The sequence below is a fragment of the Rousettus aegyptiacus genome, unplaced genomic scaffold, assembly GCF_014176215.1.
Source record: "Rousettus aegyptiacus isolate mRouAeg1 unplaced genomic scaffold, mRouAeg1.p scaffold_m13_p_16, whole genome shotgun sequence".
In the NCBI taxonomy this organism is placed as follows: Eukaryota; Metazoa; Chordata; class Mammalia; order Chiroptera; family Pteropodidae; genus Rousettus; species Rousettus aegyptiacus.
Window position 1 is genome coordinate 18015071 of NW_023416291.1, and position 14932 is coordinate 18030002.

The 14932-nt window shown below is 38.6% G+C and overlaps 1 protein-coding gene across 6 annotated transcripts in view; it reads left to right on the forward strand.

Annotated features, from left to right (window-relative positions):
* Positions 1 to 1583: 1583 nt before the first annotated feature.
* Positions 1584 to 14932, forward strand: part of FAM160A1 (family with sequence similarity 160 member A1) — a 197720-nt gene continuing 184371 nt past the window's right edge. For 4 of the 6 annotated variants that reach the window (XR_004954867.1, XM_036233552.1, XM_036233555.1 and 1 more), the window contains exon 1: positions 8938 to 9217. The gene's annotated coding sequence lies outside the window, so the exon portion shown is untranslated. Of the gene's footprint in view, positions 1666 to 8726; positions 8746 to 8937; positions 9218 to 14932 lie in introns of those variants that run through there. The other 2 variants (XM_036233550.1, XM_036233551.1) reach the window with 2 other exon arrangements.

Consider the following 14932-nt stretch of genomic DNA (forward strand, 5'->3'; position numbering starts at 1 on the left):
GTTAGATGTAGTAAGTACATTTTCGTCTTACCATATTTTCAACTTACAGTGAGTTTATTGGGATGTAACCCCATTATAAGTTAATTGTATTTACAGACAGTTAACACCTGCCAAGCCAAATTATTTAGTGATACTAGAGAGAATCTAACTTTGATGATTTATACATTTTTAATGAGCTCTTAAATGATATTCTGCCTGTGCTATTTTTTGGAACTGTTTCATATGCCTCTTTGATAAATAATGGCAATTATTTTATCTTAATGGCATCATATTCTGACTTCATGAAACACACTCAAAAGGAAAAACGCCTGCAAATGAAATATGCTAAAGAACTGTAAACAAGCCTATAATAATAATAATAATAATGATAATAATAATAAATAAAAACCCCACAACTCTATATTGCAGAACTGAATATCCAGGCTACAGATAAAGCCTCTTATTTTTTCTAAATCTACCTAGCTTTAGAAATTTCACTGTTCATCAATTATACTTTCATAACTTCTGGGAAATAATGAGAAGCTGAAATTCATCGTCAAAGACTGTGAACACAGAGAAGGCTGGAGGTGGGTAAGGAGAAGTAGAAGATAAAGGGAGGAATCAGAAGAGCTGAGTGTTTTATGTTGCAGAGTTAAGCCCTGAAGACTGAAATGGAGAGCGGTGAACCTAATAGGCTTAGATCAGGAATTATTTTGATAATAGGACATCATACATGCCTTTTTTTATGCTATATCTTATAGTTTTCATTTTGCAAAATCATAGATAAGCTGCAGGTGGACAGATCCCATGGCTATTTAGATTTAGAGGAATGTAAATGAGGTGTATAAAGAGTTACCCTTTAAACATTTTCCCCCCTGTGTTTTACACCAGAAGTTCTCAAACTTTACAATGCATCAGAATCACCTGGCAAGCTTGTTAAAACTCATTGTTAGGCCCTAAACCCCGTGATTGGTAGGTCTAGGGCAGGGCCAAAACAGTTTTAGTTCTAACAAGTTCACAGGTGATTCTGATATCCCTATGGGTTAGGAGAATGCATGCTCTGTGTTAAAGGTGTATCCTGCTGGTCTTTACTCTTGAGTTTTCACCAGCTCTTCCTACAGATTTTTGTATTTGTTGGAACGACTGCTCTTTTTAATGCTTTCCTTCGAACATGATTTCATTCTGATACCTTCTTTTTTAACTGAATAAAAAGTCCTGCTGAATAACTTTCAGGACTCACATATGTGACTGTGTTCTGAGTTCCCGTAATTCTTCACTCAGATCCATTCGTTTACAAATAATCCCTTTGCTAACTACAACAGTGAATTTTATAGTCCTGCCCCCTTTCTAAATTTTGATGACCTGAGTTCTGATTAAGTAGGAATTACGATAGGAAATAAGGATTAATGGTTATAGAGGGTGCTATAGTCTGACTGTATCCCTCAAAAATGCATATGTCAAAACTTTACTCCCGAGGTGGTATTAGGGGGTGAGGCCTTTAAGAGGTTATTAAGTCAGGAGGGTGGAGCCCACGTGGATGGTGTTAGTGCCTTTATAAAGGAGTGTTGCGAGCTCGCCTTCATTCTTTCCACGATGTGAGGATGCCATGGGGAGCCTGCGACCTAGAAGGAGGCCTTCACATTATCACTCCAGCACCTCGATCTTGGACTTTCAACCTCCAGAACTGTAAGAAATAGATTCCTGTTGTTAATAAGCCACCTAGTCTTGTTGTAGCAGCCCGAATGATCTAAGATAGAGGGAATCAGATTTTATTAGGATAACCTGTGGATTTCAATTATTCGTGCCGTTTTATCCAATGAATAATCAAGAGTTCACTGTGGCTATGATTTTCTGTTGAATTTTTCCTTTTTAAAACTCCACATAGTAGCTTAATTATAATCTCTCACTGCCTACTCAGAGAAAGCTCTTGGAATTGGCTATAGGTTTCCTAAGTATGTGAGAGTTTAATGTGCTATTTTGTAGCCTAGGACTGAGGATTAAGCATCCAGTATAAAATGTTTGTAGTGGGGCATAAAGAGAACATATTTTGTGAGAATTTTAAAAGATGAATGGCAAGGATTCTTAAGAGTTTAACAGCAGACAAAACAGAAAAGAACAAAAGTAATAGGTGATTTGGAAAATGGGAGAATTTTCACCTTCGTTTTTTTAAAAAAAGTTTTATCACCGACCAGTTAGAATAGGTGACTCCTGCGAAGAGAGAAAAAAATGCCCTCAGATGTCATGAAAACTTGAATATGTTAAAAAAAATTGTACCAACTGATATCAAGAGGGGCTTTAAAAATATTCATGGGCCCAAGAATCATCTTTCCTTAATGAGAAAGAACCAGGGCTTTGTGGCTGTCATGTAAGAACTGTGACCATGAAACAGTAAGGTCCTTCACACATCACATGTAACAATCTTGCCAGGTTAAGGACTTACGAATATTCAGCTCTAGATAGGGATAATACCACATATGTAGCTGGGTATTCCTCATTTATGTGAACTCCTTGCAACGCTGTTTATTTGGTTTATACTCATTTTTGGTCCAGGTGTGCTATATCCCATTCCTTAAATATAGCTTTCTAGCTCCATGTTACCGTGTCATTGTTGATATTCTTTATTTCACAAGAAATATTTTCTTTACCAATCTTATTTATTGAAAACCTACAGACTCCATTAAGGTTTTGGTCAAATTTTACAAATTTTTTTTAACAGGTATAATTAATATATAACATTAGTTTCAGGTGTACAGCATAATTCAATATTTATATTGCAAAGTCTAGTTAACTTTCATCATTATATAGTTACAAATTTTTTTCCTGTGATGAGAACTTTTAATATCTACTTTTAGCACCTTTAAAATATGCAACACAGTATTAACAACAACAGTCAGCATGCTGTGCATTACATCCCCATGACTTGCTTATTTTATAACCAGAAGTTTATACCTTTTGACGCCTTTCACCATTTTGCTCACTCCTGCCTCTGGCAACCACCAATCTGTTCTCTGTATCTATAAGCTCAGGTTTGTTTATTTAGATTCTACGTATAAGTGAGATCACATGGTATTTGTCTTTTTCTGACTTACATCACTTACTATAATTCCCTCAAGGTCTATCCATGTTGTTGTAAATTGCAAGATTTCCTTTTTTATGGCTCCATAGTCTTTCATTGTATATATTACTACATTTATCCATTCACTCACTGATGGACACTTAGGTTGTTTCCATATCTTGGATATGGTAAATAATGCTGAAATGAACATGGGAGTATATATATATCTGTATCTTTTTGAATTAGTGTTCCTGTTTTCTTCAGGTAGATACCCAGAAGTGGAATGGCTGGCTTGTATGGTAGTTCATATTTCAGTTTTATGAGGAACCTCCATACTTTTTTCCATAGAGCCTCAAGAGTTTGCAATTCCAATAGTGCATGAGGTTCCCTTTTCTCCACATCTTCAACACTTATTTGTTGTCTTTTTGATAATAGTCTTTCTGACAGGTGTGAGGTGATATCCCCTTGTAGTTTTGATTTGTAATTCCTTGATGATTAGTGGTGTTGAGTATCACCTGTCTGTTGGCCATCTGTATGTCTCCTTTGGAAACATGCCTATTCAGGTACTCTTCCCATTTTTTAATTGGATTTTTAAAATGTTGAGTTGTATGAGTTCTTTATATATTTTAGATATTAACCTCTTATCACATATATCATTTTTGAAAATCTTTATTCAGTGGATTGCCTTTTTGTTTTCTTGATGGTTTCCTTTGCTGTGCAAATGCTGGTTAGTTTCATGTATTTAATTTTGCTTTTGTTGCCCTTGCCTAGGGAGATGTTAAAAAAAAATATAACTTAGTTTATAAAGCAAAGAGTTTACTGCTCATGTTCTCTTCTAAGAGTTTGACAGTTTCAGGTCTTACATTTTTAAATTCATTTTGAGTTTATTTTTGTCTATGGTGTAAGAAAGTGGTCTAATTTTATTTTTTGCATGTATCTGTGAGGCTTTCTCAAAACTATTTATTGAAGAGATCACCTTTTCTCCATTGTATATTCTTGACACCTTGTTGTAGATTGACAATGTAAGCATGGATTTATTTCTGGGCTCTCTATTCTCTGTTATTATCCTATGTGTTTTTGTGCCAGTACCATACTGTTTTGATTGCTATAACTTTGTAGTATAGTCTGAAATCAGAGAGCATGATATTTCCAACTGTGTTCTTTTTCAGGATTGCTTTGGTTTATTTTAAATTTGTAATAAAACTGAGATCATACCATTTGGTAGACTATGTTTGGATAGAACATAACTTAGTTTATTCCTATTTGATAGTTATTTATAAAAGTTTGATATTATAAAATCTAGCTGATATGACAGTACTTGTATGTAAATTTTCATGTTTAGAATTTTTTCTTATGATAAATTGCCTTAAACTAAGTTTACTGAGTGCTTATTATATACTCTAGACTTTGCTCATTAATATGTATAGAGATGTACAATCCTTGTCGAAAATCAGTGATGTAGGTACTATGATTATCTCTTTAGAAAGATAGCTAAGGCACAGCCAGAAATGAAGTTACTAGTAAGATCCAGATCACAAAGCTGGAAAGTGGTAGAGTGAGATTTGAACACCTGTCGGCTGCACTTGCTCCAGAGCCTAGGCTCTTAACATGCTATACTGATTCATTTTAAAGAAGACAAATGGATTTGAGAAGAGTTTTAATAATAAACCTTACATTAGTAGAGTAGTCCCTGACTACTTGAAAATTTTCATAGGAAATGAGACCGTTCAAAAGCAACAGGTTTTTATTAATTTATTTGTTAGAAGGATCTTGACAGGATGATTAATATTCAAACTGAATATACATTGTTCAATTCCGAGCTCTTTTTAAGAGAAGCAGCTTTAGAAGATAATTTAAATTTAGATTTAATCTGACTACAACTGGGAATAAAGGAGGTAAGAAAAAGAGAAGGGAGTCTTTTCTGGCTTCTGCATTAAAGAAATATAATTTCAGTGCTTTTGACATATTGTGTATAACATAGCTAAAACTGGTAAAAATAAAATGCAATAAATTAATAAAAAGTACATTTAGAAAAGGCTGATATTACGTTACTGACATATGCATTCACAACCAATATATTTATTTCTAACTTCTGCTTAATTACTGTAACTTTCAAAGCAGTAGGGTTCAAATCAATGTCTGTTTATTGGATGCATGCTCTTAAAAATGCAGTTTCAAACTAGAACTATTGTGGGACTGTCAATTGGTTTAACTACTTTGGAAAACTTGCAGTACCAATTCAATATATATATAGCTTACTATCCAGAAATTCCACTCCTTAGGAGAATGTGGTACTTGCTTATGGCAGAAAACTTGAAATTGGAGGGAAGGACAAAGAAGAGCATAAATATAAACTGTCATCATGGTGTGGAGATAATATTAACCTTTTTAAGGCGAACTTTACATGTTTGTAGTAGACTTATTTTATACAATAATATATTGAGAACATGTTTCCGTTTAAAAGATATTGAACAGTCTACCTATAATATAACATGGCCACAATACAACATACAGTGCTTAACATAATTCCGCCTTGTTGATTATTAAAGACTATTTCTGACTTTTTCACTATATTTAAGTGACACTGTAATGGACATGCTCATATATAAATTTTTAGCAAATATTTGAATATTAGAAAAAATTGGTAGAAGTAAAATTTCTGGTTTAAAGTATGTATATTTTAGAGATTTAGACATAAATTGCTAAAAAGTATTATAATTTATACTTCCTTCAGCATAGTATGATATTGTCCAACATCCAACAATAGGCATAATTATGTTTTCTAATCCTTGCCAAATTTATAACTAGAAATAATTGCCTCTCATTCTAGCTGTAATTAGTATGGTTAGACTTTTAAAAGAAATATATTGTCCACTTATTTTTTTTAGAATTCTGTTTATCTCCTTTGAATATTTTTGTTATGTCTTTTATTTGAAAGAATTCTTTATAAAAGATAACCAAAATTCTTTGCTTATTACCTATACTGTGGATTTTTTTCTGTTTTATTACAAATTTTTCATATTTCAAACTCATTTCCCAATTCTGATACTTTAGTTTGTCCCCTTGAGGAAGGAGAACTGAGGAGAAACTACTATCACAGGTAAATTTTATTAGGCCCCTTCGGACTTCATTTCTTATGTTTTTATTTCATGTCCTTTCTTGTCTCCCCGACCCTTTTATTCTAGTAAGACTTATTCCTCTAAAACAATGGTTCTGTTTAACTCCCAGAGGGCATAACGGATATGTATGGAGTTGGTATTTGTAGAGAGGGAGCATTTCTAAGATTCTGCCGTGTATCAGGGCCTGTGCTAGACACTTCACTACATTAACTCATGTTATCCTTAAGAGAACCTTAATGAAGTATGTCTTTTCTTCATTTTGTAAGCCGAGGAAATTGAAGATCATTCAAATTGTGTGAGCTTTCTTTCCTGTATTCCCTTTGGCCTTCCTGATTTTACCTTCGACCTGTTCCTTTTGAAGTCTCCGTTTTGCTATAGCAATTCCATCCTTCCGCCTGCTCAGGCCTTCAAAATCCTCGGTATCATCCTCTTTCTTTCATGCTCCACATCCAATCTGCGAGGAATCCCCATCAGCTCATCACCTCCACCTTTATTTCCCTAGGCCACATCACTCTCCTCATGGTCTGGATTTATTTCAATAGCCTTTTATTTGGTCTCTGCTGCAGCTCTTCCTCCTGGTGTCTATTCTCCATCCAGAAATCAAAGTGATACTATTAGAATGTTTCAGAATGGATTTTTTTTTTTTTTTTTTTTTTTTTTTACTTCAAACCTCCCAACGGCTCCTAACTCACTGAGTAGAATCCTCACCCATCTGAGTCATATCTACGTCTTATATCTCTGACTTCATATCTTCTCTACTCTGATACCCTGGCCTCTAGGTCGTTCCTAGCAAACAAGGGCATATGTCTGCCTTAGGGCTTTTGTACTTGCTTTGCTTTCTGCACTGAAAGTCATTTGCCTAGAATCTTGCTCCTTAACCTCCTTCTGGCCTTTGCTCAAATGTCATCTCCCCCAGGGGCTTTCCTCGATCACCATATGTAAAAGAGTACTCCCTCTTATTCCTTATGTCTTCTCCCTGCTTAATTTTTCTCCTTAGCATTTCTAATCACATGGCAGTCCACATTTTTTGTTGTTGTTGTTGTTTTTATATTCTGCATTTCCCACCAGGATGGTAAGATTCATGAGGCCTAGGATTTTTATTTTTATTTTCTGCTCTGTCCCCAACCCCTAGAAGGATGCCGAGCATGCATAAAGCACTCAAATCAATGTTGGTTGAATAAATGAATGATTCCTTTACAACTCGTTATTAGGGCTGGCCAAGGTGAAGTGCTGTGCAGAACTTTCTGGCTTCGGCTCTCATTTCTATCTCCCTTGTCCTTCCCCAGCTTTTCCTTAGGAGCCACCTGCCTGCACAGGTTATAGGTTAAAGGCTGGTGATCCCTGAGAGTACTTGGCAGCAAGTGCGACATTTGTTCCTGCTGCCACACACAAACCACAAACATAGCAGCGGTGGTAGACAGTCTTAGAAGGAAGTGTGATGTTTATACATCATCCTATTACCATAGTTGCAAGAGCGAATTTGAAACTACACATACCTGATTTGGGTTATCTTAGGATGCCATTCACAGAGAATGAAGGGAGGCAGATACTTCATCCAAAGGAGAGTTTGGTGAGGTGCCAGCAGGGTGCTACTGCAGTGGAAATGCCTCCACCCCCTCCTTTGCCCGCGGTGCTATGGCCCAACCTGCCCGGTTGTGGCTCACCTCAGGTTTCAGCCACACCAACCACAGGGGCTCTGCAAATGCCAAGAGGGCCTCTAAGCAAGAATGTGATTCCTCTTCCTGGATTTAAAGTCTTAAAAGAAGAACATGGACTTGGCTGAGGTCACGGGGGTGGGAAACAGAGGAAAGGGAAGTGGAGAAGGTTCTCTGCCCAACGTGGCAGTGGGCACAGTCTAGAGTCTAATGAAGCGCAGCTGGCAAACTGGGAGTCTGGCGGTGTGGGGTCGGAGATGTGCACTCCGGAAGGATGTTGAGACACGAGGTAGTGCTAACGGCCACCACCACCACCACCCAGGATGGCAGGGAAAAAACTTCGGAACCTGCGCTCCCATCTTCCGGGGAGTCATGCGTTGACGTTTCATGTTTGCTGTAGAACCGTCCAAATTAGAGTGCTTATTTGTGGGACGGGGTGGCGGGATGAGGTGAGGTGAGGAATTGCCAGTGAATGTGACTGTGCACACATTCTCACAACTCCGATAACACTCCCCTTCAAACCAGACTGAACAGCAACGTCTGCCCCTCTCTCTTCCCTGCATTAACGTCTGCGGAGACAGACCTCCCTCTGCACACTTCGGGGAGTTTGCCAGTAGAATAACATAACAGGAGAACGTTTCCATCATTGAGCTCTCTCGGGACTTCGTTAGCATTTTACAATGCAAACCACGGTGGGGGCGGGGGTAGAAATCGGAGTGGGGAGCAGGCGCCGGCAGCCGCTGTCAAACCTTTGGGACGTAAGTCACCTGATACGTCCACGGCAGGTGACGTTGTCTGACTTTCCGCGCTCCGCACAACTCAAGAAATGAGCCTTTGGTTTATTTTCTCGTTGGGTGGAGGTGTCAGTGCTCGTGTGTGAAGGGGTGTAGTACTGGGGACAGGCAAGCATTCAAGGGCGAAGTGTCCCTCCATTCCGGTAAGGTGTAAGTTTCAGTGGAAACTTTCTCTTAGAGGCTCCTCCTCTTTTACCTTGGAAACGCCACCTGGCAGCTCGGTCCCCCGGGCCGGGGCAGAGGCGGGGCCGGCGGTGGCCGGGTAGGCGGGCCCCTGTCCTGCGGCAGGTCGTGCCCGCCCAGCTCGGCCCGGCCCTCCCCAAAGGCGTGTGGGGGCGGGGGCACCTGCTCGGCTCAGCCTCCCGCTGGTGAGTCGTCGAAAAGTTGTGTTCAGACCTTCCCCAACCTACTACTTTCTCCCCCCTAGCCCTGCTGTAGAGTTGGAGCCAGGCGGAGACCGAGGAGACTCGGGGGAGGAGCCGGCTCCCCTTCCTCGCGGTGCTCAGCGCGCGTGGCTGTCCTTAGGGCCCGAGCACAAACTTTCCGGACCGTCCCGGGACACTCGTCTGGCGAGTCCCGCGTCGCGCTGGGAGGAGGAGCCGCGGCCGCCGACAGGTACGTGGTGTGCTGCTGTGATGTCCGCGCGTGGGGGGCTCGTTTATTTTAGGAAGTTAGGGAAGGGGAAGAGCAGACGTGTCCCTTTCCTGCGTCTCCCGGCTGGGTCGGAAGAGCAGATATTGGGATCGGGGTCGCAGTGGGAATATCCCAAACAAGATCACTGCGTGGAGCCAAGGCACAGCGGGGAGGAGGTGGCTCTCAGACCTGTGGAACTGGGTGTTACCCGGTGACTGACCCCAGGGGAGAGCCAGCTTGTTTTAACAGAAAAAGAATTCATCAGGGCTTTCACCCCTTTCTTGGTCCCTGGGGCCACAGAGCTGGGTCCTACGGGAGGAGCAGGCAAAGGCGGGGAGATCTGAGCTCAGTTTTCCTCTCCCAACCTTGCGTACACAAGAGAAGGAGGCGGTGCTACTTTGAGGTTTGCAGCACTTTACTAGTGTAAAGACTTACTTGTTTGGTGGCTGTTGCTCAATTTCAAAAGTTCTCTAGGGAAACTGCTTTCAGGTCGTGGTGGTTGCTACCTGCGTGTGTGTGTGTGTGTGTCTCACGCCCCGACCTCAACAAAGCTCCCTTGTTAACCCTTCTGCTAGGAAGTGGAACTAGCTGCTGTTCTATTTCAAGGCTGGCCGAGCGAGGTGTGTTGGCGGCAGCGGTAGCCTGTTCGCTTGGGGCTTTGGGAATCACGTGAGCAGATCTGTTGGATTAGCCCACCTGGATCCACCCATTCTTAGCAGATCCATTCAGCAGGTAGTGCAGCCTCTGCCATCCATGGAAGGGGAACATTGCAGTGTAGGGAAGGAGCCGCAGAGAAGAGACAGTTGAAGAGTGGCAGTAAACAATGCACACCAGTCGTTGCTACCTTGTAAACTGGAACCACTCCCTGGCTTCTCTGAAAGGATCCTGCCGTCAAATTCATCTCATTAGGAAGTCAGCTGCTCTCTGCTAATAGCCACAGCAGCCCTGATGAAATAATGTAGGTCATTGAAAAATAATTCCTGCTTAATCACCTTTATCCTGTGGGTTAATGAGAGAAAAGATTTCCTCTCTTTAATGTACCGTGCTTGTTTGGCAGGGTCACCTGCCTGACCTTAAGTTTGCTTGAACATCAGGCACTAAACAGGATGTTGTCGCAGATACTGCCCAAACCTACTGTACTACAACCGAAGTCCACATCTGGAGCACTTCAGTGGTCTTCTCTGGATAGAACTGAGCAAGAGATTTGGTCCGTGTATTTGCTCTTTAATGCAACATACTTGTTGACTTTAGATAATTTTTCAGATAATTAAAGAATTGTTTCTTTTAGCTTCAGTTAATCCCTTTCCATAGAGCTCATAAGAATAGTGTCCGTGGCTTGTCTTGACAAATTATGTTTGGGGTCCCATTTGTCATTTATCCTGTAGCTTTTGGAACAAATTTAAACTGTGTGGGGCTGGTGGAAAAGACAAGAGAAACTGAGCATCAGTGAACTAAATTCAGAAGAAGATTTAGAGTAGTCCAATTTAGACCCAACTGCCCAGCTAGTTTCCTTCTTGCCTCTAAATAGACACTATAGGTTTTATAGCTTTCATGTAGGCCTTTGAAGACTAGAAGTGAAAGGACTGTTCTACCACAGAGTCAGTAATACATTGCTGGACAGTTCTTCGTGATAATCTCCTAAGTTTGGTTCAAAACACTTTCTCTGCAAAGTTCTTTCTGCTGTAATAGGAAGTCAAAAAGATAATATCTACAAATCAAGAAGTAGATGTACAAATTATGTAGAAATACAGAGATACATCTTAGACAAATAAGAGTTGCCCGAGGAGTGATATTTGAAATTATGTTCTTGTATTACTTAAAAAAAAATTTGATAAGGAAGCTCCTATTCGGTATAAAACAAAATCACTTCCTTGAGTCCCTGCTTAGCTGCTTGATCTTTGTTGTGTACTTTTGTCTCATGGGGAAATACATAGGTCCTCTGCAGAGCTGGACCCTCAGATTCTGTTCTTGGAATGTGATTTACTTCTACTTCACTCATACTCTCAGAAGCTTCCCACTCTTAGATTTTAGTCTGTGTAAGGAAACAGTGCTCAAGAGTGTCCAATAACTTCAGAGACTTCATTTATGGGGATCTCTTAGTAAAGACAATCTGTAGTGCTTTATGATTAACCAAGCGCTTTGACATGTAAAATATCGGTGCTATGTGATTTAACCATTTTGTAGTGTGTGCTATTATATTCAGGCTACACAAGAGGAAAACAGGTGAGAATCAGAGAAAATAAAGAACTTTAATATGTGTACTTAGCTCCTGTATGTAGTAGACTCAGACCCAAATTCAAGATTTCTGACTTAGAAGCCATGTTCCCCCTCCCCCCCACTACGTTTTGTGAAGTGCTTGGATGTGAAATGGGATGTCATTTCTTCTTAACCAGACTGCCCATAATTAGAGACAGGACTATCTATAAATATGTACACATCAATCTGTGTATGTAACATTTGCGTCTTTTGCATCTCAATAGTGTGGCTGTACCTGGATAGATGGGTGGGTTGGGTGAATCAATATCCCCAGTAGATTGAATAAAGAACTTTTGGTAATGTCTAAAATTGGAAAAAATCAGGAAATAGCAATGTAAGCACGTGATTTACTAATATGAAAGTAATTACTTAAACATCTTGAAGAGTTGAAGAGTTTCTTTTGGGGAATGGAACTCAGGATGAGGAGGAGCCAGGCAGGAGTCTGCTGTTTCTGGCTAGCACCTTATAACCTTATACCTTATATTCTAGATTTATGTGCATGTACTTCCTTTTTAAAAAATCTTTTGGTAAAGACAGAGTAAAGGTCTATTTTCAGAATTTTAGACTTGTAAGAGATCATAGAGGTTGTTCTCAGCTATTTCATTTTTCAGGTGAGGAAATTGAGTAGTTTAAATGTTTTGTCAAGGTCACATGACTGTAGAGGCAGACCTTTCTCAGAACAAGTTCACACCCCTCCCCAGGCAGGTAGACATTTTCCCCAGACTTGTGATTCTTCAGTTACCTTTCTAGGCAATTTTCTTTTTCTATATAGTTTTTATAATATTTGTATAGGTTACAGGACTGGTGATTTAGAATTCCTCGTATTTGCATTATGAAAATGTTTCAAATATCTTTAGAGTTAGCAATTTTTTTTTAAATCTGCAATAAATTTAATTAGAATTAGGGACACTTATTCAGTTTGTTTGCAACTATTTGGAAGTGACAGTATTGCTCAGTTGAATTTGATAAATACTGGGAAGTAGGCTAAACTTTTATCTTGAGAAGCTATGACTAACGGGAGACACTAAAGGGGCTTTTCCAATATCTAAATATGATGCTTAATCTTGAAGTTCTGAGGATAAGGCTATAGCTATCTTCCAAAAGAGAGGTAAAGACAGATGACATTTTAGAGCTATTATCGAAAAGTTCTAATACCCTGTCTTTCCTTTTCATTATGCATAAGATTTTCTCCTACTTCCCTCCCATTATATCATTAACTTAAAACTTTATTTTTTTCTGATTATATACATAATACACATTATTCAACATTTAAACATTATAGAAATAAGTAATTTGAAAGTTAAAGTACACTGTAATCTTATATTCTGGAGAAACTGCTATAAATAAGTATATGATTTTCTCCCCAAATTTCTCTGTTAAAATATATTTACTGTTACTGCGATTGTCAATAACTGGGGTAACACTAAACACCTTTCAACTTGGTTTTTGTTTTAATGTGTCTTGAAAGTATTTCCATGACCGTACCTACAGAACATCCCGGCTGTATAGTATTGCATCTCATATTATTTTAAACAATTTCCTATTGTTGGAAGTTTGGATTCCTTTCCATTTTCCTGTACTGAGAACAGTGCTTTAGTGGACATCCTTAAAGTACACTTGTGTGTTTTCTGTAGGAAAGTTTTGTGAAAGAGTCATGGATATGAAAACATTAAATTTCTCTAATTTATACTTCCCATAATAGTGTGCCTCCCTTTAAAATTATAAGAATGCCTTTTATTCCCCCCCCGAATGTATACAAAAGATAGAAATTATTAATACATGACCAGACACTGAAACAAGCGGTCATAGTAGCAAAAGCCTCTGAGCTTTTAGGTGAGGCTCACCTCATTTTCTGACATACCAGCCTCTTTTTGGTTTTAATTTTTTCCCCAAGAGAAGAGAGTAATTGATAACAGCTATAAAAATACTCTGCAGTTGTTGGATGAGCTGCTAATTAGCTTTTATGGAGCATAGTTCTTTTAAAAAAACATTTTCTTAACATTTTTCTAGGGCAGGCCATTAAGGAGTTCGGAGAATCCACTAAGCTTTGCAGAATGCGGAGTGTGTATATTTTAGCTCCTCGTCTGGTATTTTTAAAGTTTACCCCTGGTTAAATATTGGTAATGAGTCCATTTTAAGGTCTTTAGGCTTGTAGAAAGTGCTAGGAACTGATTTCACTCTTCTCAGTGTAGAAAATGTGAAATAAGATACTCTGGCTAAATTTCATGATTCAGGCTCATTGAAGCAGGAACAATTCAAAATTCCTGTGGCAAAGTTTTTATTGACCATCTTAAGGAGTTGATTAATATTTGCTTTGTTCATAACCATTCAATTATGTTTCATTCCTCAAAATTAATGTTTTCTGTCTTGTTTATGTTTATGGAACTTGTACTCGAAGTTTATTTTAGGTTGTTTTTCTTTGTACTATATCAGAATGAGTATAGAAAAAAAATCTCTATACATAGTATACATATTCACACCTTATATGTATATACACATATTTACACATTCATGCATAAGTACATAGCGATATAAACTATATTTTAAAAATAACAATCGTCTGTAGGTTATTTAGCATGAATACTTTGTGCATCCTCAAAATGAAATGATATTTATTGGTACTGTTGCTTGATATTTTTAGTATATGCTGCCGAAGCAATATTTTTGTATGATAAATTTTCTTAAAATAATTTCTTGGGACATGGGAGATTTTATAGTTTGCATATATTCATATATTAATCTTTTCGTGAGAAGATACATATCTAATTTATTATTATTACCTATTCTCTAATATAAAGTCACTTTTTTGATATTTTAATTCTCTTATTTGTACATGTTATAAAATGTTTACATTTTTGCTTATTTTCAGCAAGATGAAATAGTTTAAAAGCATATGAAAAATCTGATAAGACTTTCGTTGACCTTGATTTGTTCCTGGAAACACCAGACTATTTACCTGAGTTGTATTAAAAACTTAATGGTTGGTGCTAATTTCTTGATTAAGTGCAACCTCTAAATTTCCTCCTTATAACTTGTCCACTGCGTTACTATTTAGGACCTTGCATGTCCTATTTGAAAAGTAGACCCTATAGTTGCTGTAGAAGAATGAGCTTGTAACTCGTGTTTAAGGTGTCCGTAGATGGGTTATGTTGCTGCCTCCCTTTTTACTCCCTTAAAGTAATCCTGTCTTTTGCTCATGTTTTAGAGTTAGCTTGTCACTGAGGAGTGATCGTTCCTTCATAGCGAATCACATGACAGGTAAATTGATGAGGCTTCCTGACTCAAGCCAGACTGACTCAACCTGCTGTCCTCAGAGCTTCTGTCAGTATAGGCATGCCAAGAGCAAGCTCTCAGCTTGGTTCTCCTCTCTATGTGGATAACTTCTAAATCTGAATGTTGTTGCTGACTTTTGGAATCCTAGCCTTGCTTCTCTAGTTCCTG